A 27,452-nucleotide genomic window follows, 5' to 3' on the forward strand; every position below is an offset into this window, starting at 1 on the left:
CCAACACTAACCTCCCCTCTTAACCAACACTAACCTCCCCTCTTAACCAACTCTAAACTCCCCTCTTAACCAACACTACCCTCCCCTCTTAACCAACTCTAACCTCCCCTCTTAACCAACAGTAACCTCCCCTCTCAACCAACACTAACCTCCCCTCTTAACCAACACTAACCTCCCCTCTTAACCAACACTAACCTCCCCTCTTAACCAACACTAACCTCCCCTCTTAACCAACACTAACCTCCCCTCTTAACCAACTCTAACCTCCCCTCTTAAACAACACTAACCTCCCCTCTTAACCAACACTAACCTCCCCTCTTAACCAACACTAACCTCCCCTCTTAACCAACTCTAACCTCCCCTCTTAACCAACACTAACCTCCCCTCTTAACCAACACTAACCTCCCCTCTTAACCAACTCTAACCTCCCCTCTTAAACAACAGTAACCTCCCCTCTTAAACAACAGTAACCTCCCCTCTTAACCAACACTAACCTCCCCTCTTAACCAACACTAACCTCCCCTCTTAACCAACACTAACCTCCCCTCTTAACCAACACTAACCTCCCCTCTTAACCAACACTAACCTCCCCTCTTAACCAACTCTAACCTCCCCTCTTAACCAACAGTAACCTCCCCTCTTAACCAACACTAACCTCCCCTCTTAACCAACACTAACCTCCCCTCTTAAACAACAGTAACCTCCCCTCTTAACCAACACTAACCTCCCCTGTTAACCAACACTAACCTCCCCTCTTAACCAACACTAACCTCCCCTCTTAACCAACACTAACCTCCCCTCTTAACCAACTCTAACCTCCCCTCTTAACCAACACTAACCTCCCCTCTTAACCAACTCTAACCTCCCCTCTTAACCAACTCTAACCTCCCCTCTTAACCAACACTAACCTCCCCTCTTAACCAACTCTAACCTCCCCTCTTAAACAACACTAACCTCCCCTCTTAACCAACACTAACCTCCCCTCTTAACCAACTCTAACCTCCCCTCTTAACCAACACTAACCTCCCTTCTTAACCAACACTAACCTCCCCTCTTAACCAACTCTAACCTCCCCTCTTAAACAACACTAACCTCCCCTCTTAACCAACAGTAACCTCCCCTCTTAACCAACACTAACCTCCCCTCTTAACCAACTCTAACCTCCCCTCTTAACCAACACTAACCTCCCCTCTTAACCAACACTAACCTCCCCTCTTAAACAACACTAACCTCCCCTCTTAACCAACACTAACCTCCCCTCTTAACCAACACTAACCTCCCCTCTTAAACAACAGTAACCTCCCCTCTTAACCAACAGTAACCTCCCCTCTTAAACAACACTAACCTCCGCTCTTAACCAACACTAACCTCCCCTCTTAACCAACACTAACCTCCCCTCTTAACCAACACTAACCTCCCCTCTTAAACAACACTAACCTCCCCTCTTAACCAACACTAACCTCCCCTCTTAACCAACACTAACCTCCCCTCTTAAACAACAGTAACCTCCCCTCTTAACCAACACTAACCTCCCCTCTTAACCAACAGTAACCTCCCCTCTTAAACAACAGTAACCTCCCCTCTTAACCAACACTAACCTCCCCTCTCAACCAACTCTAACCTCTAACCAACCTATGTTGGTTTCATCATTGACTCTGCAAATAAGCCCCAGACTAAGTTTCTGCCAGGATTAGCCAACTGCACCCCAGCTTCTGGCTAGGGCACAGGACAACATTTGCCCAATGTTCACCCAACCCACAACTACCCCTTCCCCCCCAATGGTCCTCCTACCCATAAATCCCTGGGTGGTGGGTAGGACACACACACAAACACACACCGTATCAGGATGCCGACCTCAAGGCACTGCTGGCTCCAATAAGAAAGGCAGACCGAGACACTCATGGTGCCAGTGCCAGCAAAATGTGCAGTGCTAATGTCCTCACCCTGTCACGGTCGGTCTGCTGTTAGATGCTAGTATTTTAGTGCCCTGGTCGAGAGACAAATACTCCCACCAAATAGCCCCTTTTCCAGGGTTCACTGTCTGTTTGTCTTTCACACACAGCTGTGAGAGGCAAACCTGGTGGTTTACCAGTCCAAATCTCATCTGTCTCTCTCCCACCATCCCCACATACCCACCCACTACCACATCCCACTCCTCACCCCACTGTCTCTCTCTCTATCCCACACCCCCTCATCCCTGTCTGCTATCCCCCGTCTCCTCAACCCTTAAATCCCCTATTTCCTTCCACCCTTCCCCATACCTACTCTTATCTTAAATAATAATAATGATAATACATTTTATTTAAAGCACTTTTGAAGACACCCAAAGTCACCTTACATACAGAAGATAATCAGCAGGATAGAAAGCTATAAAAACACATTAAAATAAATAAATATATAAAAGAAGACGAATCATAACGACAGACTAACCAGGGAAGTAAACTACATTTCGGATCTTAACTTGATCACTCTTTTGTCAAAGAGAATTTTCCTGATGCATCAGGAAATTCAAATGTGCCTCGTGAGTGGCTGAAAATGAGCAGTTCTCTTTCTCTCCTTGATGTGGCAATTGAGTCACTGGGATCAGGGCTTGCTATTCAATTGATGTTCTCTCTCGATAGCTCAAATGTTAGACCTAGGTCCTATTACTGCAACATTCAAATGTACAAAAATGTATCTGAAATGAAGGCAATACACATCAACAATTTTCATTTTTTATCGCTTAATAACACAATATAAATTTTGGTCTCCTCTAGGCTACGACATTAAAGTGTCTATTGCAACCTAAGGTTACGAATTAACTCAAAATTGAGTTCAATGGTGGCCTGGGATAGTGTAGCGGTTAGGGCCGCTGTCTTCAGCAAGCACATATAGGTCTACCATGTTTACTGTGTGTTCGATTCAGTCCCACGACCTTTCAGCACAAATATGCTGAACAAAAATATAAACGCAACATGTAAAGTGTTGGTCCCATGTTTCATGAGCTGAAATAAAAGATCCCAGAAATGTTCCATACGCACAAAAGGCTTATTTCTCAAAATATATTTGCAAAAATGTGTTTACAGCTCTGTTAGTGAGCATTTCTCCTTTGCCAAGATAATCCATCGACCTGGCAGGTGTGGCATATCAAGAAGCTGATTTTCAGCTTGATCATTACAAAAGTGCACCTTTTGGTAGGGACAATAAAAGGCCACTCTAAATTGTGCCGTTTCGATAGAAAACACAAAGCCACAGATGTGTGGCATTGTGGAGGGGGGGGGGGGGTAAATTAGCTTTAATATTGCAGAAAGATTGTAGATTCCATCAATCTAATTGTCTGCATCACTTCCAATCCCCCATATATTTTTTTGCAAATATATACAGTACCAGTCAAAAGTTTGGACACACCTACTCATTGAATGTTTTTTCTTTATTTTGTATATTTTCTACATTGTAGAATACTAGTGAAGATGTCAAAACTATAAAATAACACATATGGAATCATGTAGTAAACAAATCAAAATATATTTTATATTCTTCAAAGTAGCCACATCTTGCCTTGATGATAGTTTTGCACACTCTTGGCATTCTATCAACCAGCTTCATGAGGAATGCTTTTTCAACAGTCTTGAAGGAGTTCCCACATATGCTGAGCACTTGTTGGCTGCTTTCCTTCACTCTGCGTTCCAACTCATCCCAAACCATCTCAATTGGGTTGAGGTTGGGTGATTGGGGAGGACAGGTCATCTGATGCAGCACTCCATCACTCTCCTTCTTGGTCAAATAGCCCTTACACAGCCTGGAGGTGTGTTTTGTTTTGGATCGAATGGCATATCGTTGCAGAATGCTGTGGTAGCCAAATGCTGGTTAAGTTTGCCTTGAATTCTAAATAAATCACAGACAGTGTCACCAGCAAAGCACCCCAACACCATCACACCTCCTCCTCCATGCTTCCTGGTGGGAACAACACAAGTGGAGATCATCTGTTCACTTACTCTGCGTCTCACAAAGACACGGCGGTTGGAACCAAAAATCTCACATTTGGACTCATCAGACCAAAGGACAGATTTCCACCAGTCTAATGTCCATTGTTCGTGTTTCTTGGCCCAAGCAAATTTCTTCTTATTATTGGTGTCCTTTAGTAGTGATTTCTTTGCAGCATTTCGACCATGAAGGCCTGATTCATGCAGTCTCCTCTGAACAGTTGATGTTGAGATGTGTCTGTTACTTGAACTCCGTGAATTGTGTTTTTTGGCTGCAATTTCTGAGGTGCAGTTAACTCTAATGAATTTATCCTCTGCAGCAGAGGTAACTCTGGGTCTTCCTTTCCTGTGACTGTCCTCATGAGAGCCAGTTTCATCGTAGCGCTTGATGGTCTTTTCGACTGCACTTGAAGAGACGTTCAAAGCTCTTGAAATGTTCTGCGTTGACTGACCTTCATGCCTTAAAGTAATGATGGACTGTCATTTCTCTTTGCTTATTTGAGCTGTTCTGGACATAATTTGGACTTGGTCTTTTACCAAATAGGTACATCTTCTGTATACCACCTCTACCTTGTCACAACACAACTGATTGGCTCAAACGCATTAAGAAGGAAAGAAATTCCACAAATGAACTTTTAACAAGACACATGTTAATTGAAATGCATTCCTGGTGACTGCCTCATGAAGATGACTGAGAGAATGCCAAGACTGTGCAAAGCTGTCATCAAGGCAAAGAGTGGCTACTTTGAAGAATCTCAAATATATCATATATTTCTATTTGTTTAACATTTTTTTGGTTACTACAGTGCCCTCCACTAATATTGGCATCCTTGGTAAATATGAGCAAAATGGCTGTGAATAAAAGGTCTTTGCTGTTTATCATCTTGGTATTTCATTCAAAATATTCACAAAAATCAAAAGGTTGTGTGTCCTTGTTTTTGAAAGAAAAGTACATTTGTTGTCCATTAAAATAACATGAACTTGATCAGAAATACAGTGTAGACATTGTTAATGTTGTAAATTACTATTGCAGCTGGAAACGGCAGATTTTTTATGGAATATCTACATAGGCCCATTATCAGCAACCATCACTCCTGTGTTCCAAATGCACGTTGTGTTATCTAATCCAGGTTATTTATTTTAAAAGCCTAATTGATCATTAGAAAACCCTTTTGCAATTATGTTAGCACAGCTGAAAACTGTTGTTCTGATTTAAAGAAGCAATAAAACTGTCCTTTAGATCAGTTGAGTATCTGGAGCATCAGCATTTCTGGGTTCAATTACAGGCTAAAAATGGCCAGAAACAAAGAACTTTCTTCTGGAACTTGTCAGTCTATTCTTGTTCTGAGAAATGAAGGCTATTCCATGCGAGAAATTGCCAAGAAACTGAAGATCTCGTACAACGCTGTGTACTACTCCCTTCACAGAACAGCGCAAACTGGCTCTAACCAGAATAGAAAGAGGAGTGGGAGGCCCCGGTGCACAACTGAGCAAGAGAACAAGTACATTAGTGTCTAGTTTGAGAAACCGACGCCTCACAAGTCCTCAACTGGCAGCTTCATTAAATTGTACCTGCAAAACACCAGTCTTGATGTCAACAGTGAAGAGGCGACTCTGGGATGCTGGCCTTCTGGGCAGAGTTGCAAAGAAAAATACATATCTCAGACTGGCCAAAAAAATAAAAGATTAAGATGGTCAAAAGAACACAGACACTGGACAGAGGAACTCTGACTAGAAGGCCAGCATCCCGGAATCGCCTCTTCACTGTTGACGTTAGACTAGTGTTTTGCGGGTACTATTTAATGAAGCTGCCAGTTGAGGACTTGTGAGGCGTCTGTCAAAAAATGTGCTTTTCTTTCAAAAACAAGGACATTTCTAAGTGACCCCAAACTTTTGTAGGGTAGTGTACATGTATATACTATATATTTTTTTCGATATAATTTCCTTTATTACTTTGTAACCCTAACACCCTTCCCCCAATTGAAGTAAACTAGTGAACAACAACGCTTAGGCTTCTACTTCCAAATTATACATACTATATACATTTTACAGGAACAGTCTATTTTACAACAGCTATATTTTGTTTGTTTTACTCCTGTCCTTTCTCTAACCTCAACCTATTCCATCTATTTCTTTCACAAAAGTTCTGAACCTATGTACGTTTTATGGACACAGTATATTTTACATTAGTTATCTTGTTATTATTAGCTGTTATTAGTCCCAACCTTCAGCTCCATTCAACACCTCCCATCTATCGCTTAACACCATCCATTTTGGATATCTATATGCCATATATTTTTCAACTCTGCTCTGATGTTTCACAAATGTTCTGAACATTTCTATTCTGATCATTTCTACAGGTTGTACATTTAAAAAATTGATTGTTGCTGAAAGTATTATTACATTATTGATCAATTTACTATGACTTTTCAGATCACCCAGTAGTGCTATCTGCAGAATTAGCGCCAGGTAAATGTTGCAGTTATTCAGCCATTCCTGGACCTGTGACCAAAAACCAGCTACATATGGACATTACCAAAACAAATGATCTAATGATTCTGTCTCTTCGCTGCAAAATCTGCAGAGCTGGGAAAGTTGTATTCCCCATATATATAACATTTTAATGGTTGTAACAATTTTGTATAATAATTTAAAATGAAAAATTCGAAATAATGTCTCCGGCGTGGTTTTGTGTATCAGTTCATAAACCATGTGCCATGGAATCGGTACGTCAAAAATCTCTTCCCAAATACTTTAAAATCTATATGGCACAGCTGTCAATTTTTTGGTCCTTAAATGAAACTGGTATACTTTTTTATTTATCACAATTTTCTTTAACCAATTATGGTCTTTAATGCAGGGCCGACAGACAAGTTCCTTACTTTCTCCCCCTTCCACTTTCCTCTTCCATTGTTGTGGTAATGCTACAATTAGTTGGTTGTAATTTTGGGTAGAGCAGACAATTCCATATATTTTCGTTAGCTGCATTTGTGGCAAAGTTTCACCAATCCTATTTATGATACCATTTTTTTAAGTATATTTGAGTTTAACCACAGTATTTGTTGTGTTGTTTGTTCTGTTTTTTCTTGTGAATAAAGTTGAAATTGCAACCTACTTTCTATGGCTTGTTTTTAAAAAAGCGATATTTGGGAGTATATTTACTTTTCAAAAAACTGAAAGTTCGGGTTTGTAATCTGAATAAAGGGAAAAAGTCCATTCTTGAACATGGGGTGAGACATTCTTATTAATTTTCTAGAGAACCAGTTCAGATGTAAGTATAACTTTTGTATGACTGAAGCCTTTAGTGAGAGGTCTAACGCTTTAATATTTAATCATTTCTGCCCTCTGAATTCATATTCATTATATAAATAGGCCCGTTTAAATTTGTCTGGCTTGCCGTTCCAAATAAAATGGAATATTTCTTCTCATATAATTTAAATAACTGTTTTCTAGGTGTAGGAAAGACCATAAGCAAATAGGTAAACTGGGATATGACTAAAGAGTTAATCAGGGTGATTTTTCCACAAAATTACAGGTATTTTCCTTTCTATGGTAGCAAGATCTTATGTATTTTTGCTAACTTTCTGTTAAAATGTATTGTAGTGAGATAATTTCTTTATTTTGGGATATGAATACTGAGTATGTCCACTTCACCGTCAGACCATTTTATTGGTAAACTACACGGTAATGTAAAAGTTGTATTTTTGAGTGATCCAATACGTTGTGATCCAATACGTTGTATTTTTGAGTGATCCAACCAAATCACTTCATAATTTGGTTGTTAACCAGAGAGATTAGAAAAAGTATCTAGGTCCTCTATGAGGCTGTGGAGGGATCCAAATTGTGCATTTAAAATAAACATGAATCATCAGCATACAATGACACCTTTGTTTATAATCCCTGGTTTTCTAATATTTCGATGGCCATAATAAATAGATGTGCCAATAGTGAGCAACCTTGTTTTACTCCTCTTGACAGTTTAAATCTTTCTGAGAAGTAGCCATTATTTACTATTTTACATCTAGGGTTACTATACATGACTTTAACACATTTTATAAGAGATTCTCCAAAATTGAAATGTCCCTGGAATTTATATATAAACTCAAGACGTACTTTATCAAAGCCTTTTCAAAGTCAGCTATGAATAGCAGGCCTGGTTTCCAAGATCATAGTGTTCTATTGTTTTATTGTCTTATAATTATCTCCAATGTATTGTCCATGTAAAAAACCTGCCTGATTAGAATGAATAATATCCGACAATACCTTTTTAATTCTATGCACTATACATTTTGCTAGAATTGTGTAAGGGGCCTCAATGGACTGGATCTTTATATTTACCACTTGTATTTACCACTTGTATCATTAACAATGAAATCAGACCTTCTTGTTGAGCTTCCAATAATCTACCATTTACATAGGAATGGTTAAAACCATAGGAATGGCTAATATCGGTCCTCTGAGCATATCAAAAGAAGTTTGGTATACCTCAACTGGTATGCCATCCAGCCCAGGACTTAAAGGCTCTAATTGCATCAAGAAGTTCCTCCTCTGTGATTTGGCCTTCACATGAATCTTTAGGTACAGCTGTGATTTGGCCTTTACACGAGTCTTTAGGTACAGCTGTGATTTGGCCTTCACATGAGTCTTTAGGTACAGCTGTGGTTTGGCCTTTACATGAGTCTTTAGGTACAGCTGTGATTTGGTCTTCACATGAGTCTTTAGGTACAGCTGTGATTTGGCCATCACATGAGTCTTTAGGTACAGCTGTGATTTGGCCTTCACATGAGTCTTTAGGTACAGCTGTGATTTGGTCTTCACATGAGTCTTTAGGTACAGCTGTAATTTGGCCTTCACATGAGTCTTTAGGTACAGCTGTGATTTGGCCTTCACATGTGTCTTTAGGTACAGCTGTGATTTGGCCTTCACATGAGTCTTTAGGTACAGCTGTGATTTGGCCTTTACACGAGTCTTTAGGTACAGCTGTGATTTGGCCTTCACATGAGTCTTTAGGTACAGCTGTGATTTGGCCTTTACATGAGTCTTTAGGTACAGCTGTGATTTGGTCTTCACATGAGTCTTTAGGTACAGCTGTGATTTGGCCATCACATGAGTCTTTAGGTACAGCTGTGATTTGGCCTTCACATGAGTCTTTAGGTACAGCTGTGATTTGGCCTTCACATGAGTCTTTAGGTACAGCTGTAATTTGGCCTTCACATGAGTCTTTAGGTACAGCTGTGATTTGGCCTTCACATGAGTCTTTAGGTGCAGCTGTGATTTGGCCTTCACATGAGTCTTTAGGTACAGCTGTGATTTGGCCTTCACATGAGTCTTTAGGTACAGCTGTGATTTGGCCTTCACATGAGTCTTTAGGTACAGCTGTAATTTGGCCTTCACATGAGTCTTTAGGTACAGCTGTGATTTGGCCTTCACATGAGTCTTTAGGTACAGCTGTAATTTGGCCTTCACATGAGTCTTTAGGTACAGCTGTGATTTGGTCTTCACATGAGTCTTTAGGTACAGCTGTAATTTGGCCTTCACATGAGTCTTTAGGTACAGCTGTGATTTGGCCTTCACATGAGTCTTTAGGTACAGCTGTGATTTGGCCTTCACATGAGTCTTTAGGTACAGCTGTGATTTGGCCTTTACACGAGTCTTTAGGTACAGCTGTGATTTGGCCTTCACATGAGTCTTTAGGTACAGCTGTAATTTGGCCTTCACATGAGTCTTTAGGTACAGCTGTGATTTGGCCTTCACATGAGTCTTTAGGTACAGCTGTGATTTGGCCTTCACATGAGTCTTTAGGTACAGCTGTGATTTGGCCTTCACATGAGTCTTTAGGTACAGCTGTGATTTGGCCTTCACATGAGTCTTTAGGTACAGCTGTAATTTGGCTTTCACATGAGTCTTTAGGTACAGCTGTGATTTGGCCTTCACATGAGTCTTTAGGTACAGCTGTAATTTGGCCTTCACATGAGTCTTTAGGTACAGCTGTGATTTGGTCTTCACATGAGTCTTTAGGTACAGCTGTAATTTGGCCTTCACATGAGTCTTTAGGTACAGCTGTGATTTGGCCTTCACATGAGTCTTTAGGTACAGCTGTGATTTGGCCTTCACATGAGTCTTTAGGTACAGCTGTGATTTGGCCTTCACATGAGTCTTTAGGTACAGCTGTGATTTGGCCTTCACATGAGTCTTTAGGTACAGCTGTAATTTGGCCTTCACATGAGTCTTTAGGTACAGCTGTGATTTGGCCTTCACATGAGTCTTTAGGTACAGCTGTGATTTGGCCTTCACATGAGTCTTTAGGTACAGCTGTGATTTGGCCTTCACATGAGTCTTTAGGTACAGCTGTGATTTGGCCTTCACATGAGTCTTTAGGTACAGCTGTGATTTGGTCTTCACATGAGTCTTTAGGTACAGCTGTAATTTGGCCTTCACATGAGTCTTTAGGTACAGCTGTGATTTGGCCTTCACATGTGTCTTTAGGTACAGCTGTGATTTGGCCTTCACATGAGTCTTTAGGTACAGCTGTGATTTGGCCTTCACATGAGTCTTTAGGTACAGCTGTGATTTGGCCTTCACATGAGTCTTTAGGTACAGCTGTGATTTGGCCTTCACATGAGTCTTTAGGTACAGATGTAATTTGGCCTTCACATGAGTCTTTAGGTACAGCTGTGATTTGGCCTTCACATGAGTCTTTAGGTACAGCTGTAATTTGGCCTTCACATGAGTCTTTAGGTACAGCTGTGATTTGGTCTTCACATGAGTCTTTAGGTACAGCTGTAATTTGGCCTTCACATGAGTCTTTAGGTACAGCTGTGATTTGGCCTTCACATGAGTCTTTAGGTACAGCTGTGATTTGGCCTTCACATGAGTCTTTAGGTACAGCTGTGATTTGGCCTTTACACGAGTCTTTAGGTACAGCTGTGATTTGGCCTTCACATGAGTCTTTAGGTACAGCTGTGATTTGGCCTTTACATGAGTCTTTAGGTACAGCTGTGATTTGGTCTTCACATGAGTCTTTAGGTACAGCTGTGATTTGGCCATCACATGAGTCTTTAGGTACAGCTGTGATTTGGCCTTCACATGAGTCTTTAGGTACAGCTGTGATTTGGCCTTCACATGAGTCTTTAGGTACAGCTGTGATTTGGCCTTCACATGAGTCTTTAGGTACAGCTGTGATTTGGTCTTCACATGAGTCTTTAGGTACAGCTGTAATTTGGCCTTCACATGAGTCTTTAGGTACAGCTGTGATTTGGCCTTCACATGAGTCTTTAGGTACAGCTGTGATTTGGCCTTCACATGAGTCTTTAGGTACAGCTGTAATTTGGCCTTCACATGAGTCTTTAGGTACAGCTGTGATTTGGCCTTCACATGAGTCTTTAGGTACAGCTGTGATTTGGCCTTCACATGAGTCTTTAGGTACAGCTGTGATTTGGCCTTCACATGAGTCTTTAGGTACAGCTGTGATTTGGCCTTCACATGAGTCTTTAGGTACAGCTGTAATTTGGCCTTCACATGAGTCTTTAGGTACAGCTGTGATTTGGCCTTCACATGAGTCTTTAGGTACAGGTGTGATTTGGCCTTCACATGAGTCTTTAGGTACAGCTGTGATTTGGCCTTCACATGAGTCTTTAGGTACAGCTGTGATTTGGCCTTCACATGAGTCTTTAGGTACAGCTGTGATTTGGCCTTCACATGAGTCTTTAGGTACAGCTGTGATTTGGCCTTCACATGAGTCTTTAGGTACAGCTGTGATTTGGTCTTCACATGAGTCTTTAGGTACAGCTGTAATTTGGCCTTCACATGAGTCTTTAGGTACAGCTGTGATTTGGCCTTCACATGAGTCTTTAGGTACAGCTGTGATTTGGCCTTCACATGAGTCTTTAGGTACAGCTGTAATTTGGCCTTCACATGAGTCTTTAGGTACAGCTGTGATTTGGCCTTCACATGAGTCTTTAGGTACAGCTGTGATTTGGCCTTCACATGAGTCTTTAGGTACAGCTGTGATTTGGCCTTCACATGAGTCTTTAGGTACAGCTGTGATTTGGCCTTCACATGAGTCTTTAGGTACAGCTGTAATTTGGCTTTCACATGAGTCTTTAGGTACAGCTGTGATTTGGCCTTCACATGAGTCTTTAGGTACAGCTGTAATTTGGCCTTCACATGAGTCTTTAGGTACAGCTGTGATTTGGTCTTCACATGAGTCTTTAGGTACAGCTGTAATTTGGCCTTCACATGAGTCTTTAGGTACAGCTGTGATTTGGCCTTCACATGAGTCTTTAGGTACAGCTGTGATTTGGCCTTCACATGAGTCTTTAGGTACAGCTGTGATTTGGCCTTCACATGAGTCTTTAGGTACAGCTGTGATTTGGCCTTCACATGAGTCTTTAGGTACAGCTGTAATTTGGCCTTCACATGAGTCTTTAGGTACAGCTGTGATTTGGCCTTCACATGAGTCTTTAGGTACAGCTGTGATTTGGCCTTCACATGAGTCTTTAGGTACAGCTGTGATTTGGCCTTCACATGAGTCTTTAGGTACAGCTGTGATTTGGCCTTCACATGAGTCTTTAGGTACAGCTGTGATTTGGCCTTCACATGAGTCTTTAGGTACAGCTGTAATTTGGCCTTCACATGAGTCTTTAGGTACAGCTGTGATTTGGCCTTCACATGAGTCTTTAGGTACAGCTGTGATTTGGCCTTCACATGAGTCTTTAGGTACAGCTGTGATTTGGCCTTCACATGAGTCTTTAGGTACAGCTGTGATTTGGCCTTCACATGAGTCTTTAGGTACAGCTGTAATTTGGCTTTCACATGAGTCTTTAGGTACAGCTGTGATTTGGCCTTCACATGAGTCTTTAGGTACAGCTGTAATTTGGCCTTCACATGAGTCTTTAGGTACAGCTGTGATTTGGTCTTCACATGAGTCTTTAGGTACAGCTGTAATTTGGCCTTCACATGAGTCTTTAGGTACAGCTGTGATTTGGCCTTCACATGAGTCTTTAGGTACAGCTGTGATTTGGCCTTCACATGAGTCTTTAGGTACAGCTGTGATTTGGCCTTCACATGAGTCTTTAGGTACAGCTGTGATTTGGCCTTCACATGAGTCTTTAGGTACAGCTGTAATTTGGCCTTCACATGAGTCTTTAGGTACAGCTGTGATTTGGCCTTCACATGAGTCTTTAGGTACAGCTGTGATTTGGCCTTCACATGAGTCTTTAGGTACAGCTGTGATTTGGCCTTCACATGAGTCTTTAGGTACAGCTGTGATTTGGCCTTCACATGAGTCTTTAGGTACAGCTGTGATTTGGTCTTCACATGAGTCTTTAGGTACAGCTGTAATTTGGCCTTCACATGAGTCTTTAGGTACAGCTGTGATTTGGCCTTCACATGTGTCTTTAGGTACAGCTGTGATTTGGCCTTCACATGAGTCTTTAGGTACAGCTGTGATTTGGCCTTCACATGAGTCTTTAGGTACAGCTGTGATTTGGCCTTCACATGAGTCTTTAGGTACAGCTGTGATTTGGCCTTCACATGAGTCTTTAGGTACAGATGTAATTTGGCCTTCACATGAGTCTTTAGGTACAGCTGTGATTTGGCCTTCACATGAGTCTTTAGGTACAGCTGTAATTTGGCCTTCACATGAGTCTTTAGGTACAGCTGTGATTTGGTCTTCACATGAGTCTTTAGGTACAGCTGTAATTTGGCCTTCACATGAGTCTTTAGGTACAGCTGTGATTTGGCCTTCACATGAGTCTTTAGGTACAGCTGTGATTTGGCCTTCACATGAGTCTTTAGGTACAGCTGTGATTTGGCCTTTACACGAGTCTTTAGGTACAGCTGTGATTTGGCCTTCACATGAGTCTTTAGGTACAGCTGTGATTTGGCCTTTACATGAGTCTTTAGGTACAGCTGTGATTTGGTCTTCACATGAGTCTTTAGGTACAGCTGTGATTTGGCCATCACATGAGTCTTTAGGTACAGCTGTGATTTGGCCTTCACATGAGTCTTTAGGTACAGCTGTGATTTGGCCTTCACATGAGTCTTTAGGTACAGCTGTGATTTGGCCTTCACATGAGTCTTTAGGTACAGCTGTGATTTGGTCTTCACATGAGTCTTTAGGTACAGCTGTAATTTGGCCTTCACATGAGTCTTTAGGTACAGCTGTGATTTGGCCTTCACATGAGTCTTTAGGTACAGCTGTGATTTGGCCTTCACATGAGTCTTTAGGTACAGCTGTAATTTGGCCTTCACATGAGTCTTTAGGTACAGCTGTGATTTGGCCTTCACATGAGTCTTTAGGTACAGCTGTGATTTGGCCTTCACATGAGTCTTTAGGTACAGCTGTGATTTGGCCTTCACATGAGTCTTTAGGTACAGCTGTGATTTGGCCTTCACATGAGTCTTTAGGTACAGCTGTAATTTGGCCTTCACATGAGTCTTTAGGTACAGCTGTGATTTGGCCTTCACATGAGTCTTTAGGTACAGGTGTGATTTGGCCTTCACATGAGTCTTTAGGTACAGCTGTGATTTGGCCTTCACATGAGTCTTTAGGTACAGCTGTGATTTGGCCTTCACATGAGTCTTTAGGTACAGCTGTGATTTGGCCTTCACATGAGTCTTTAGGTACAGCTGTGATTTGGCCTTCACATGAGTCTTTAGGTACAGCTGTGATTTGGTCTTCACATGAGTCTTTAGGTACAGCTGTAATTTGGCCTTCACATGAGTCTTTAGGTACAGCTGTGATTTGGCCTTCACATGAGTCTTTAGGTACAGCTGTGATTTGGCCTTCACATGAGTCTTTAGGTACAGCTGTAATTTGGCCTTCACATGAGTCTTTAGGTACAGCTGTGATTTGGCCTTCACATGAGTCTTTAGGTACAGCTGTGATTTGGCCTTCACATGAGTCTTTAGGTACAGCTGTGATTTGGCCTTCACATGAGTCTTTAGGTACAGCTGTGATTTGGCCTTCACATGAGTCTTTAGGTACAGCTGTAATTTGGCTTTCACATGAGTCTTTAGGTACAGCTGTGATTTGGCCTTCACATGAGTCTTTAGGTACAGCTGTAATTTGGCCTTCACATGAGTCTTTAGGTACAGCTGTGATTTGGTCTTCACATGAGTCTTTAGGTACAGCTGTAATTTGGCCTTCACATGAGTCTTTAGGTACAGCTGTGATTTGGCCTTCACATGAGTCTTTAGGTACAGCTGTGATTTGGCCTTCACATGAGTCTTTAGGTACAGCTGTGATTTGGCCTTCACATGAGTCTTTAGGTACAGCTGTGATTTGGCCTTCACATGAGTCTTTAGGTACAGCTGTAATTTGGCCTTCACATGAGTCTTTAGGTACAGCTGTGATTTGGCCTTCACATGAGTCTTTAGGTACAGCTGTGATTTGGCCTTCACATGAGTCTTTAGGTACAGCTGTGATTTGGCCTTCACATGAGTCTTTAGGTACAGCTGTGATTTGGCCTTCACATGAGTCTTTAGGTACAGCTGTAATTTGGCCTTCACATGAGTCTTTAGGTACAGCTGTAATTTGGCCTTCACATGAGTCTTTAGGTACAGCTGTAATTTGGCCTTCACATGAGTCTTTAGGTACAGCTGTGATTTGGCCTTCACATGAGTCTTTAGGTACAGCTGTAATTTGGCCTTCACATGAGTCTTTAGGTACAGCTGTGATTTGGCCTTCACATGAGTCTTTAGGTACAGCTGTAATTTGGCCTTCACATGAGTCTTTAGGTACAGCTGTGATTTGGCCTTCACATGAGTCTTTAGGTACAGCTGTGATTTGGCCTTCACATGAGTCTTTAGGTACAGCTGTGATTTGGTCTTCACATGAGTCTTTAGGTACAGATGTTCATTTTACAATATTCATAGAAAGAAATCCATACAATTAGCTTCGGTTAGAGGAGATGGAGGAGACTGAAATGAAAACATATGTTTAAAGGACTTTGCTTCCTCTTTCAAAATATTATTTGTGGACCATGGGTGACTCCGTCATTTGTAACAAGTTTCAGTAAAAAAAAAATGGTAGCATTTCTATGTTGAAGATTTAAAAACATTTTGGGTGCTTTTTTCCCCCATATTCCAACCAGTTTGCTTTCTTTTTCAAATATATTACACTTGATCTTTCTTGAATAAGTTCCTCCAATTCTTTTTGTTTTTCCTCTACCTTATTCTGAGCCTCTATGGTACAGTTTTTATTGCTATCTATCTGTTCTGTTAGACCTTATATTTCCTTTGTTAATATGGACTCTTTTTCCCTAAATTGCTTTTGTTTTAGAGCTGAGTACTGAATTGCATGGCCTCTAAAGGCATATTTAAAAGCATCCCATACAATAAGGGGATCTGCTGTATCTATGTTATGTTGGAAAATGTAATTATAAATTCCTCTGTCCTAGTTAAAAACAAGTTATCATCCAATAGGCTTTGATTACATTTCCAATATCCTCGCCCACATGGAAATTCAGTAAGAGTAATGTATACGCCAATTGTGATGATCCGACCGCATTCTGTCCCCCACTTTTTAAAGTTTTGGTTGCAACGAGAATGACATAAGAAAGTAGTCACGACGACTAGCTTGATTGAGCCACCGCCATGTATATCTCACTAGGTCAGGATATTTAAACCTCCATATATCCACTAGTTCCAATATATCCATGACATTCGTGATTTCCTTAAGAGCATGAGGGTGATAGTTTGTAGTGAGATTTCCTTTACGGTTCATTGAGGTATTTAAAACAGTATTATAATCTCCCACCATAACAATAGAGTCTTGTAGGGTTGATCATTTATTATATATATTTTCAAAGAAACGTGGATCATCATTATTTGGTCCGTAAAGGTTAATGAGACATACAGTGGGGAGAACAAGTATTTGATACACTGCCGATTTTGCAGGTTTTCCTACTTACAAAGCATGTAGAGGTCTGTAATTTTTATCATAGGTACACTTCAACTGTGAGAGACGGAATCTAAATCACATTGTATGATTTTTAAATAATTAATTTGCATTTTATTGCATGACATAAGTATTTGATCACCTACCAACCAGTAAGAATTCCGGCTCTCACAGACCTGTTAGTTTTTCTTTAAGAAGCCCTCCTGTTCTCCACTCATTACCTGTATTAACTGCACCTGTTTGAACTCGTTACCTGTATAAAAGACACCTGTCCACACACTCAATCAAACAGATTCCAACCTCTCCACAATGGCCAAGACCAGAGAGCTGTGTAAGGACATCAGGGATACAATTGTAGACCTGCACAAGGCTGGGATGGGATACAGGACAATAGGCAAGCAGCTTGGTGAGAAGGAAACAACTGTTGGCGCAATTATTAGAAAATGGAAGAAGTTCAAGATGACGGTCAATCACCCTCGGTCTGGGGCTCCATGCAAGATTTCACCTCGTGGGGCATCAATGATCATGAGGAAGGTGAGGGATCAGCCCAGAACTACACGGCAGGACCTGGTCAATGACCTGAAGAGAGCTGGGACCACAGTCTCAAAGAAAACCATTAGTAACACACTACGCCGTCATGGATTAAAATCCTGCAGCGCACGCAAGGTCCCCCTGCTTAAGCCAGTGCATGTCCAGGCCTGTCTGAAGTTTGCCAATGACCATCTGGATGATCCAGAGGAGGAATGGGAGAAGGTCATGTGGTCTGATGAGACAAAAATAGAGCTTTTTGGTCTAACTCCACTCACCGTGTTTGGAGGAAGAAGAAGTATGAGTACAACCCCAAGAACACCATCCCAACCGTGAAGCATGAAGGTGGAAACATCATTCTTTGGGGATGCTTTTCTGCAAAGGGGACAGGACGACTGCACCGTATTGAGGGGAGGATGGATGGGGCCATGTATCGCGAGATCTTGGCCAACAACCTCCTTCCCTCAGTAAGAGCATTGAAGATGGGTCGTGGCTGGGTCTTCCAGCATGACAACGACACGAAGCACACAGCCATGGCAACTAAGGAGTGGCTCCGTAAGAAGCATCTCAAGGTCCTGGAGTGGCCTAGCCAGTCTCCAGACCTGAACCCAATAGAAAATCTTTGGAGGGAGCTGAACGTCCGTATTGCCCAGCGACAGCCCCGAAACCTGAAGGATCTGGAGAAGATCTGTAGGGAGGAGTGGGCCAAAATCCCTGCTGCAGTGTGTGCAAACCTAGTCAAGAACTACAGGAAACGTATGATCTCTGTAATTGCAAACAAAGGTTTCTGTACCAAATATTAAGTTCTGCTTTTCTGATGTATCAAATACTTATGTCATGCAATAAAATGCAAATTAATTACTTAAAAATCATACAATGTGATTTTCTGGATTTTTGTTTTAGATTCCGTCATTCATAGTTGAAGTGTACCTATGATAAAAATTACAGACCTCTACATGCTTTGTAAGTAGGAAAACCTGCAAAATCGGCAGTGTATCAAATACTTGTTCTCCCCACTGTATCTGTTTATTTTCCAATAACATACTTAAAATCATCCATCTACCTTGCGGATCTGTTTGGACAATTTTCACATTCGGATCAAAATTACTGTTAATTAATATCATCACTCCTTATGAATTTATTTGCCCATGAGAGAAGTATATTTCACCCCCCAGTCCTTTTTCCACAAAACTTCCTCAAAAAATGTTGAATGAGTTTCCTGTAAACAATAGATATTATATTCCTTCTCTTTGAGCCAGGTAAATATTGTTGGCCTTTTCTTGATTATCTGCTAAGACTAAGCCATTACAACAACTGGCTATACACTTATTCACCAATTACCATAATGAGATACATGTTTCAAATCAATTTATCATAATATATGTTTGTAAAATTACCATTAAAAAGAAAGATAGTGATTGAGTGTCCATATTGCTGTACCATGATATTTGCATTGCTAATAAGTAACCCTCCAATTGTGCTCCACTTTTCCAACCCCTAAAGCCCCTCCTCATCCCAAACTGTGTTGTACATATCGTTTTTTAATAGCTATTTATTAAGCAAATCGAGGTGAGTGCATTGGAAATGTTTTGGCGGTTGATCTGCTTCTTTTCTGTGGGTGGCACTGTGTGCTCTTTCCAAACATGGGTCCTGGCCTCTCGAGGGCCTTAGGAATCCAGGGGGACGAGAGTGGCCTGCCGGTCACTGGTCACGCAAAGGATTGTTACCTATAAACAGGATTGTTACCTATAAAAATTATTGTTACCTATAAACAGGATTGTTACCTATAAAAGGATTGTTACCTATAAACAGGATTGCCATTGCATTACATTTTTGTCAAGAAATAATTATTTTAGCAAACAATTATTGGGATTCATCCTCTATTGTCCCTAACATGCTTACCCCCTTGCAACATACAGTGGGGAGAACAAGTATTTGATACACTGCCGATTTTGCAGGTTTTCCTACTTACAAAGCATGTAGAGGTCTGTAATTTTTATCATAGGTACACTTCAACTATGAGAGACGGAATCTAAAACAAAAATCCAGAAAATCACATTGTATGATTTTTAAGTAATTAATTTGCATTTTATTGCATGACATAAGTATTTGATACATCAGAAAAGCAGAACTTAATATTTGGTACAGAAACCTTTGTTTGCAATTACAGAGATCATACGTTTCCTGTAGTTCTTGACTAGGTTTGCACACACTGCAGCAGGGATTTTGGCCCACTCCTCCCTACAGATCTTCTCCAGATCCTTCAGGTTTCGGGGCTGTCGCTGGGCAATACGGACTTTCAGCTCCCTCCAAAGATTTTCTATTGGGTTCAGGTCTGGAGACTGGCTAGGCCACTCCAGGACCTTGAGATGCTTCTTACGGAGCCACTCCTTAGTTGCCATGGCTGTGTGCTTCGTGTCGTTGTCATGCTGGAAGACCCAGCCACAACCCATCTTCAATGCTCTTACTGAGGGAAGGAGGTTGTTGGCCAAGATCTCGCGATACATGGCCCCATCCATCCTCCCCTCAATACGGTGCAGTCGTCCTGTCCCCTTTGCAGAAAAGCATCCCCAAAGAATGATGTTTCCACCTCCATGCTTCACGGTTGGGATGGTGTTATTGGGGTTGTACTCATACTTCTTCTTCCTCCAAACACGGCGAGTGGAGTTAGACCAAAAAGCTCTATTTTTGTCTCATCAGACCACATGACCTTCTCCCATTCCTCCTCTGGATCATCCAGATGGTCATTGGCAAACTTCAGACGGGCCTGGACATGCACTGGCTTAAGCAGGGGGACCTTGCGTGCGCTGCAGGATTTTAATCCATGACGGCGTAGTGTGTTACTAATGGTTTTCTTTGAGACTGTGGTCCCAGCTCTCTTCAGGTCATTGACCAGGTCCTGCCGTGTAGTTCTGGGCTGATCCCTCCCCTTCCTCATGATCATTGATGCCCCACGAGGTGAAATCTTGCATGGAGCCCCAGACCGAGGGTGATTGACCGTCATCTTGAACTTCTTCCATTTTCTAATAATTGCGCCAACAGTTGTTTCCTTCTCACCAAGCTGCTTGCCTATTGTCCTGTAGCCCATCCCAGCCTTGTGCATGTCTACAATTTTATCCCTGATGTCCTTATACAGCTCTCTGGTCTTGGCCATTGTGGAGAGGTTGGAGTCTGTTTGATTGAGTGTGTGGACAGGTGTTTTTTATACAGGTAACGAGTTCAAACAGGTGCAGTTAATACAGGTAATGAGTGGAGAACAGGAGGGCTTCTTAAAGAAAAACTAACAGGTCTGTGAGAGCCGGAATTCTTACTGGTTGGTAGGTGATCAAATACTTATGTCATGCAATAAAATGCAAATTAATTATTTAAAAATCATACAGTGTGATTTTCTGGATTTTTGTTTTAGATTCCGTCTCTCACAGTTGAAGTGTACCTATGATAAAAATGACAGACCTCTACATGCTTTGTAAGTAGGAAAACCTGCAAAATCGGCAGTGTATCAAATACTTGTTCTCCCCACTGTATGTGGAACACACACACACACACACACACACACACACACACACACACACACACACACACACACACACACACACACACACACACACACACACACACACACACACAACATTTCCTCTACAATCAACCATAAGCTCAGATGCTCAACGGTTGTTACAGATTTGATTTTCCCAGGCATCTTTGTGCAGTCAGAATTATTTTTGTGCCACCAGGGTCACAATAATATGCCAACTATTTGATGTTCCGAGTGTGACCCGCTCCCCATGGGTTACTGCAGCTAGTGTTGTCAGCACTGCCACTACCTGGGTGGGGGTACCCCACCAGGATTCCCACCAGCTAGGTACAAGGTCGTCAGGGTTCTCATCAGTCGCTTTGAGAATTTCTTTGCATATTATGCTCTCCCATCAGGGGGCTCTGGCTTTGTAGGACCAATCCTGCCTGGCAGGCTCAGAATCTTGAGGGGGCTGTGCTGCTCTAGTACTGTAGGTCTCTGTCCACATTCCTCTTTCTGTTTTGGTTGCATATAGACAACTTACAGTAAGCCCATAAAAGAGATAAGGACTTATCTTTAGTGTAGGGGTCGCTCAGATGGGTGTCTAGGGTATAGGGTTGGGGACCGTTCCATCATGATAGGACAATAAATAAATAAAATGCATATCCCTCATCTGCACAAAATGGAAAGCTCTCTTGCAACCCCTGCTCACAGCACACATTGGTTCTGGGATATGCATCAAGTGGGATTTGAAGCGCTGTAAGACAGAATTCCTTCACTGCTCTTTCAGGAACTTCTCCTCTTTCTTGAATACCAGTAAGTACTAGATTTTCTCTCATAGATCTAGTCTGTATGTCAAGTAAAGCTTCTCTCAGAAAGATGTTCTCCTTTTTAAGCTCATTAACATCCGTATCTATCGTATTGACTGTCCCTTTCAGCTTGTTTGTTTGTTTCTCCGTTGTTGCAGCTTTTGGTCACTCATTTCGAGGCTCGCCTTCAACTCCTTTATATCTTTACTGACTAACTCAAGTACGCCCAGTTTGTTATTTATCCATTTTAACAGATCGCTTTCCACCCTTACCATTCCCGGTGGTGAAAAGCATATATCGTCTGTATCCGAGGAGTCATATTTTATTTTGGAGATTGATTCTCCTTGTTTACTCTCCGTCATGTTTGAATGTTGCGTGTTTTCATAATATTTGTCGACACCTTTCTCAAACCTTGTGATTTGTTTTGTGTTGTTATCCAGATTGAATGTTATTACCCATGACTATATGAAGTGCTAATATATAGTCTAACTTATAGATATTGAATATTACACTTTTATCTTGAGGCAAACTGCACAGCTGTGTTCAGTCTGCCATCTTGGTTGGCTTCTTAGCATCCAACATCGTTTTAGAGAATTTGGCAGTATGTCTAACTGGCCTAACAACTGCAGACCACGTGTATGGTATGGGCAGGCATAAGCTATTGACAACGAACACAATTGCATTTAATCAATGGCAATTTGAATGCACAGCGATACGAGATCCTGAGGCCCATTCTCGTGCCATTCATCCGCCACCATCACCTCATGTTTTATCATGATAATGCACAGCCATGTACACAATTCCTGGAAGCTGAAAACGTCTCAGTTCTTCCATGGTCTGTATACTCACCAGACTTGTCACCCATTGAGCATGTTAGGGATGCTCTGGATCGACGTGTACAACAGCGTGTTCCAGTTCCCGCCAATATCCAGCAACTTCGCACAGCCATTGAAGAGGAGTGGGACAACATTTCAAAGGCCACAATCAACAGCCTGATAAACTCTACTTGAAGGAGATGTGTCACACTGCATGAGGCAAATGGTGGTCACACCAGATGCTGACTGGTTTTCTAATCCACGCCCCTACTTAATTTTTTTAAGGTATCTGTGACCAACAGATGAACATCTGTATTCCCAGTCATGTGAAATCCATAGATTAGGACCATTTGAATTTGTTTCAATTGACTGATTTCCTTATATGAACTATATCTCAGTAAAAGCTTTGAAATTGTTGCATGTTGCGTTTATATTTTGATCAGTGTGACTCAACCTACAGATTGACTTGATATAGTTACACATTTCAAATATGGACAGTCTAGGGTTATTTTACCCCCGACCTTGATAATAAATACCATACCAGACACTGTTGGATAACATATATAGGAAACTAATAAATTAATAACAGTCAGTTAGACACAACAACATTAGTTTCCATTCATATAGTGTTGTTTAAATTGCCACAGTAGATTTTCCGTGGTAAACAAGGAAATACTTTATTTCTATTGTACGGGTTGCTTGTCAAATAGATAACCTGCCCTTAGTCTGTTCAAAAAGGACTAAGTTGTTGCGATGACTATACCAACCAGAGGGCGAACATATCTTGAAAGACTTTGATTGCAAGCATCTTTAAGGGAGCGGTAATGAGGTGACCAATAACAGTTGCTATTGAGATCAGCTGTGCAGATGAATTTAGTTTTTATTGATGGTTTAATGATACATCAGTTGGTGATAATAAGGATGCTGCCTTTTTAGGCAGAATTTCAAGGTAGTACTTCAAAATTGGCATGTCTCAATCACTGAGGTATAATATGAACGGTCCCAATCCCATAACACCTTGCTGCGCATTGAGAAAAAAAAAACATCTGAATTAATGTAGGACAGTCTCTTTAGGTAATCCACTCCCTGTATTTGATGTCATGTGCCAAAGAGACTGGCATTTAAGCCATAGTCCCAGTCGGTATTAGATAGAACGTCACGGCCCTGCCCACCTGTGGGGAAAACAACCTGTGGTTACCTTGGTTACTCCATTGGCTCACAGCAAAAACTGAACATTTTTCAAACACAATTTTCTTATTGTCTATATATATATGTGTGTGTAATAATGACAATTAGAACAATACTGAATGAACAATGAACACTTATTTTAACTTAATATAATACATAAATAAAATCTATTTAGTCTCAAATAAATAATTAAACATGTTCAATTTGGTTTAAAAAATGTAAAAAGAAGAAAGTTAAAGCGCAATATGTGCCATGTAAAAAAGCTGACGTTTAAGTTCCTTGCTCAGAACATATGAAAGCTGGTGGTTCAATATTCCCAGTTCTTCAATATTCCCAGTTAAGAAGTTTTAGGTTGTAGTTATTATAAGAATTATGACGCGTCGACTATTTCTCTCAATACCATTTGTATTTCATATACCTTTGACTACTGGATGCTCTAATAGGCACTTTAGTATTGCCAGCCTAATCTCAGGAGTTGATAGGTGTTAGGATTTATGTTTATGCACTATAGCCCGCTAGCATATTGTTTGAAGATGAATATTGTTTTGTTACACACACACACAAACAATACAGATGTGTGTGTGTAGGTGTGTAAAGACTGACCAACATTGAGTGACAGGCCATAAAAGCTGTGGTCAATCTGGAGAGGGGAGGGGTGCATATCTCTAAACCAACCAGGGAGGGTAGATTACTAGACAATACCATATTAGGAACTGTTTGAGTGTAGCATCGGGGAAGACACAAGACGGATCTAATCTACCCAACAACCAGATGTGGACAGAGAGCACTAAGGGACTTGGACAAGTTCGAGTGCCAGCATAGGCTGAGCAAAGTTTGAACCGCGCTCAGCCTCTACTGTGATAGGCCAACAGACGCGTTGGAACTACGTCATCACGGTATAAGAACAGCTGTTTACGTACTTCCTGCCAGTTCCCTGTTCTACCCTGCGCGGAGATACAGTGAACCTGTATATACGAAAATTACATTTACCATTTATCGCTTGAGTTTAATTAAAATACTTAAAATATATTCGGTGACTCTGAATCACATTTTGTCCTGATACCAGATTTGAACTGACGCAAATCTCTTTCATAGGCTGGAAGTCATAAAAATCACTGTGATTCAAGCATTGCTAAGAGCTGCTGGCAAACGCAGTAAGGTTTGAATGAATGCTTATGAGCCTGCTGCTGCCTACCACCGCTCAGTCAGACTGCTCTATCAAATATCAAATCACAGACTTAATTATAATATATAAACACAATATAATAAACACAGAAATACGAGCCTTTGGTCATTAATATGGTCAAATCCGGAAACTATCATTTCGAAAACAAAAAGTTTATTCTTTCAGTGAAATACGGAACCGTTCCATATTTTATCGAACGGGTGGCAACCCTAAGTCTAAATATTGCTGTTATATTGCACAACCTTCAATGTTATGTCATAATTTTGTAAAATACTGGCAAATTAGTTTGCAACGAGCCAGGCGGCCCAAACTGTTGCATATACCCTGACTCTGCGTGGGTCAGGTAAATGTGCATATGAAGAGAACTGTGCAAGACAACAAAAAACACCAAGAGTTATGCTTAGATAATAAGGTAGAGCTAACAGAGAGATTGTGCAATGAACACAAGAGAAGTGACACAATTTCCCTAGTTAATATTGCCTGCTAACATGAATTTCTTTTAACTAATTATGCAGGTTTAAAAATATATACTTCTGTGTATTGATTTTAAGAAAGGCATTGATGTTTAGGGTTAGGTACATTCGTGCAATGATTGTGCTTTTTTCTCGAATGCGCTTTTGTTAAATCAGCACCTGTTTGGCGAAGTAGGCTGTGATTCGATGACAAATTAACAAGCACCGCATTGATTATATGCAATGCAGGACAAGCTAGTTAACCTAGTAATATCATCAACCATGTGTAGTTAACTAGTGATTATGTGAAGATTGATTGTTTTTTATAAGATAAGTTTAATGCTAGCTTCCTTTGCTTCTTGCTGCACTCGCGTAACAGGTGGTCAGCCTGCCACGCAGTTTCCTCATGGAATGCAATGTAGTCTGCCATAATCGGCGTCCAAAAATGCCGATTACCGATTGTTATGAAAACTTGAAATCGGTCCCGATTAATTGGCCATGCCGATTAATCGGTCGACCTCTAGTTCCCACCGTGAAGCATGGAGGAGCAGGTGTGATCCTATGGGTGTGCTTTGCGGGTGCACTGTCTGTGATTTATTTAGAATTCAAGGCACACTTAACCAGCATGGCTACCACAGCATTCTGCAGCGATGCTCCAACCCATCTGGTTTGCGCTTAGTGGGACTATCATTTGTTTTTCATTAGGACAATGACCCAACACACCACCAGGCTGTATAAGGGCTATTTGACCAAGAACGTAAGTGATGCAGTGCTGCATCAGATGACCTGGCCTCCAAAATCACCCGACCTCAACCCAATTGAGATGTTTGGGATGAGTTGGACCGCAGAGTGAAGGAAAAGCAGCAAACAAGTGTTCAGTTAGACAGGTTTACCCTACACATACTGACCAGCTGAAATAGACAGATGCGTACCATATGGCAGACTAATCCAAACTCATCTCTTGGCCATCTCATGTCCAGCCCACTCAAGGTTGCTGCCTTTTTCTGTGGCTTAACCAACTAGGCTCCTAATTTAACAATTTTATTAGTATTTATAGGTGGCATAAAAGTTTATTATTAATGCACATGAACGGTCACATGTTCGAGAAGGCATTTCTGCCAAAAAACACATTTTGATAAAAAAACATTTTTTTTTACTCTCAAACGGCTCTCCTGTGAAGTCATGAATTGCGACCTACGCCTAGTTTCCTGAAATGGGTCACATGTGGGAACTCCTTCAAGACTGTTGGAAAGACATTGCAGGTGAAGCTGGTTGAGCGAATGCCAAGACTGTGCAAAGCTGTCATCAAGGCTACTTTAATGAATCTCAAATATAAAATATATTTTGATTTGTTTAACACATTTTTGGTTATTACATGATTCAAAATGTTATTTCATAGTTTTGATGTCTTCACTGTTATTCTACAATGTAGAACATAGTAAAAATAAAGAAAAACCCTTGAATGAGTAGGTGTGTCCAAACTTTTGACTGGCACTGTATATAAAACTAGCCTACACTGCATTACACACTGCAATGGATAGTAGTTTCCAATTATGAGCCCTGGACTGCTCTTGCTGATGTAAACACTTTTGTTCTGCCTAACTAATGGCTGTTCTGTGTACAGTGGCACTTCAGGAGGTGAGTCAACGGCTTCTTTAATTTGTCCCCCAAAAATTATTATTTGTGCATGCGGACTACTCCTACTGGTGTCCTGTTCATTTGGAGAGCGCAAAGATAAGCTTGCTACTGCTATAATTGACTTTAATAAAAACAATATGTTTCATTGCCCATAATGAAGCTATTTGTCAGAGTTATTGATGTCACAATAAGCCATATTCAAGTAATATACATAACTAAATTGCTATGGAGCTGCAGCTGCTAAGATGGAAAGCACATGGGTGCTGAAAGTAGGTTAATTCAAGAAGGCCTATGATTCATTTAAACAGTCTTCATTTTAATTTGACTTTAGGCTACCAACAGCGAAAGGGCTTTGTGTTGGAGCCTATTTCTTCTTATTCGAGAAATAAGCGGTAGGCCTACCTGTTTACAGTGGTGGAAATAGTACCCTATTGCCATACTTGAGTAAAAGTAAAGATA

This window comes from Salvelinus alpinus, chromosome 8 (assembly GCF_045679555.1).
Source record: "Salvelinus alpinus chromosome 8, SLU_Salpinus.1, whole genome shotgun sequence".
NCBI lineage: Eukaryota > Metazoa > Chordata > Actinopteri > Salmoniformes > Salmonidae > Salvelinus > Salvelinus alpinus.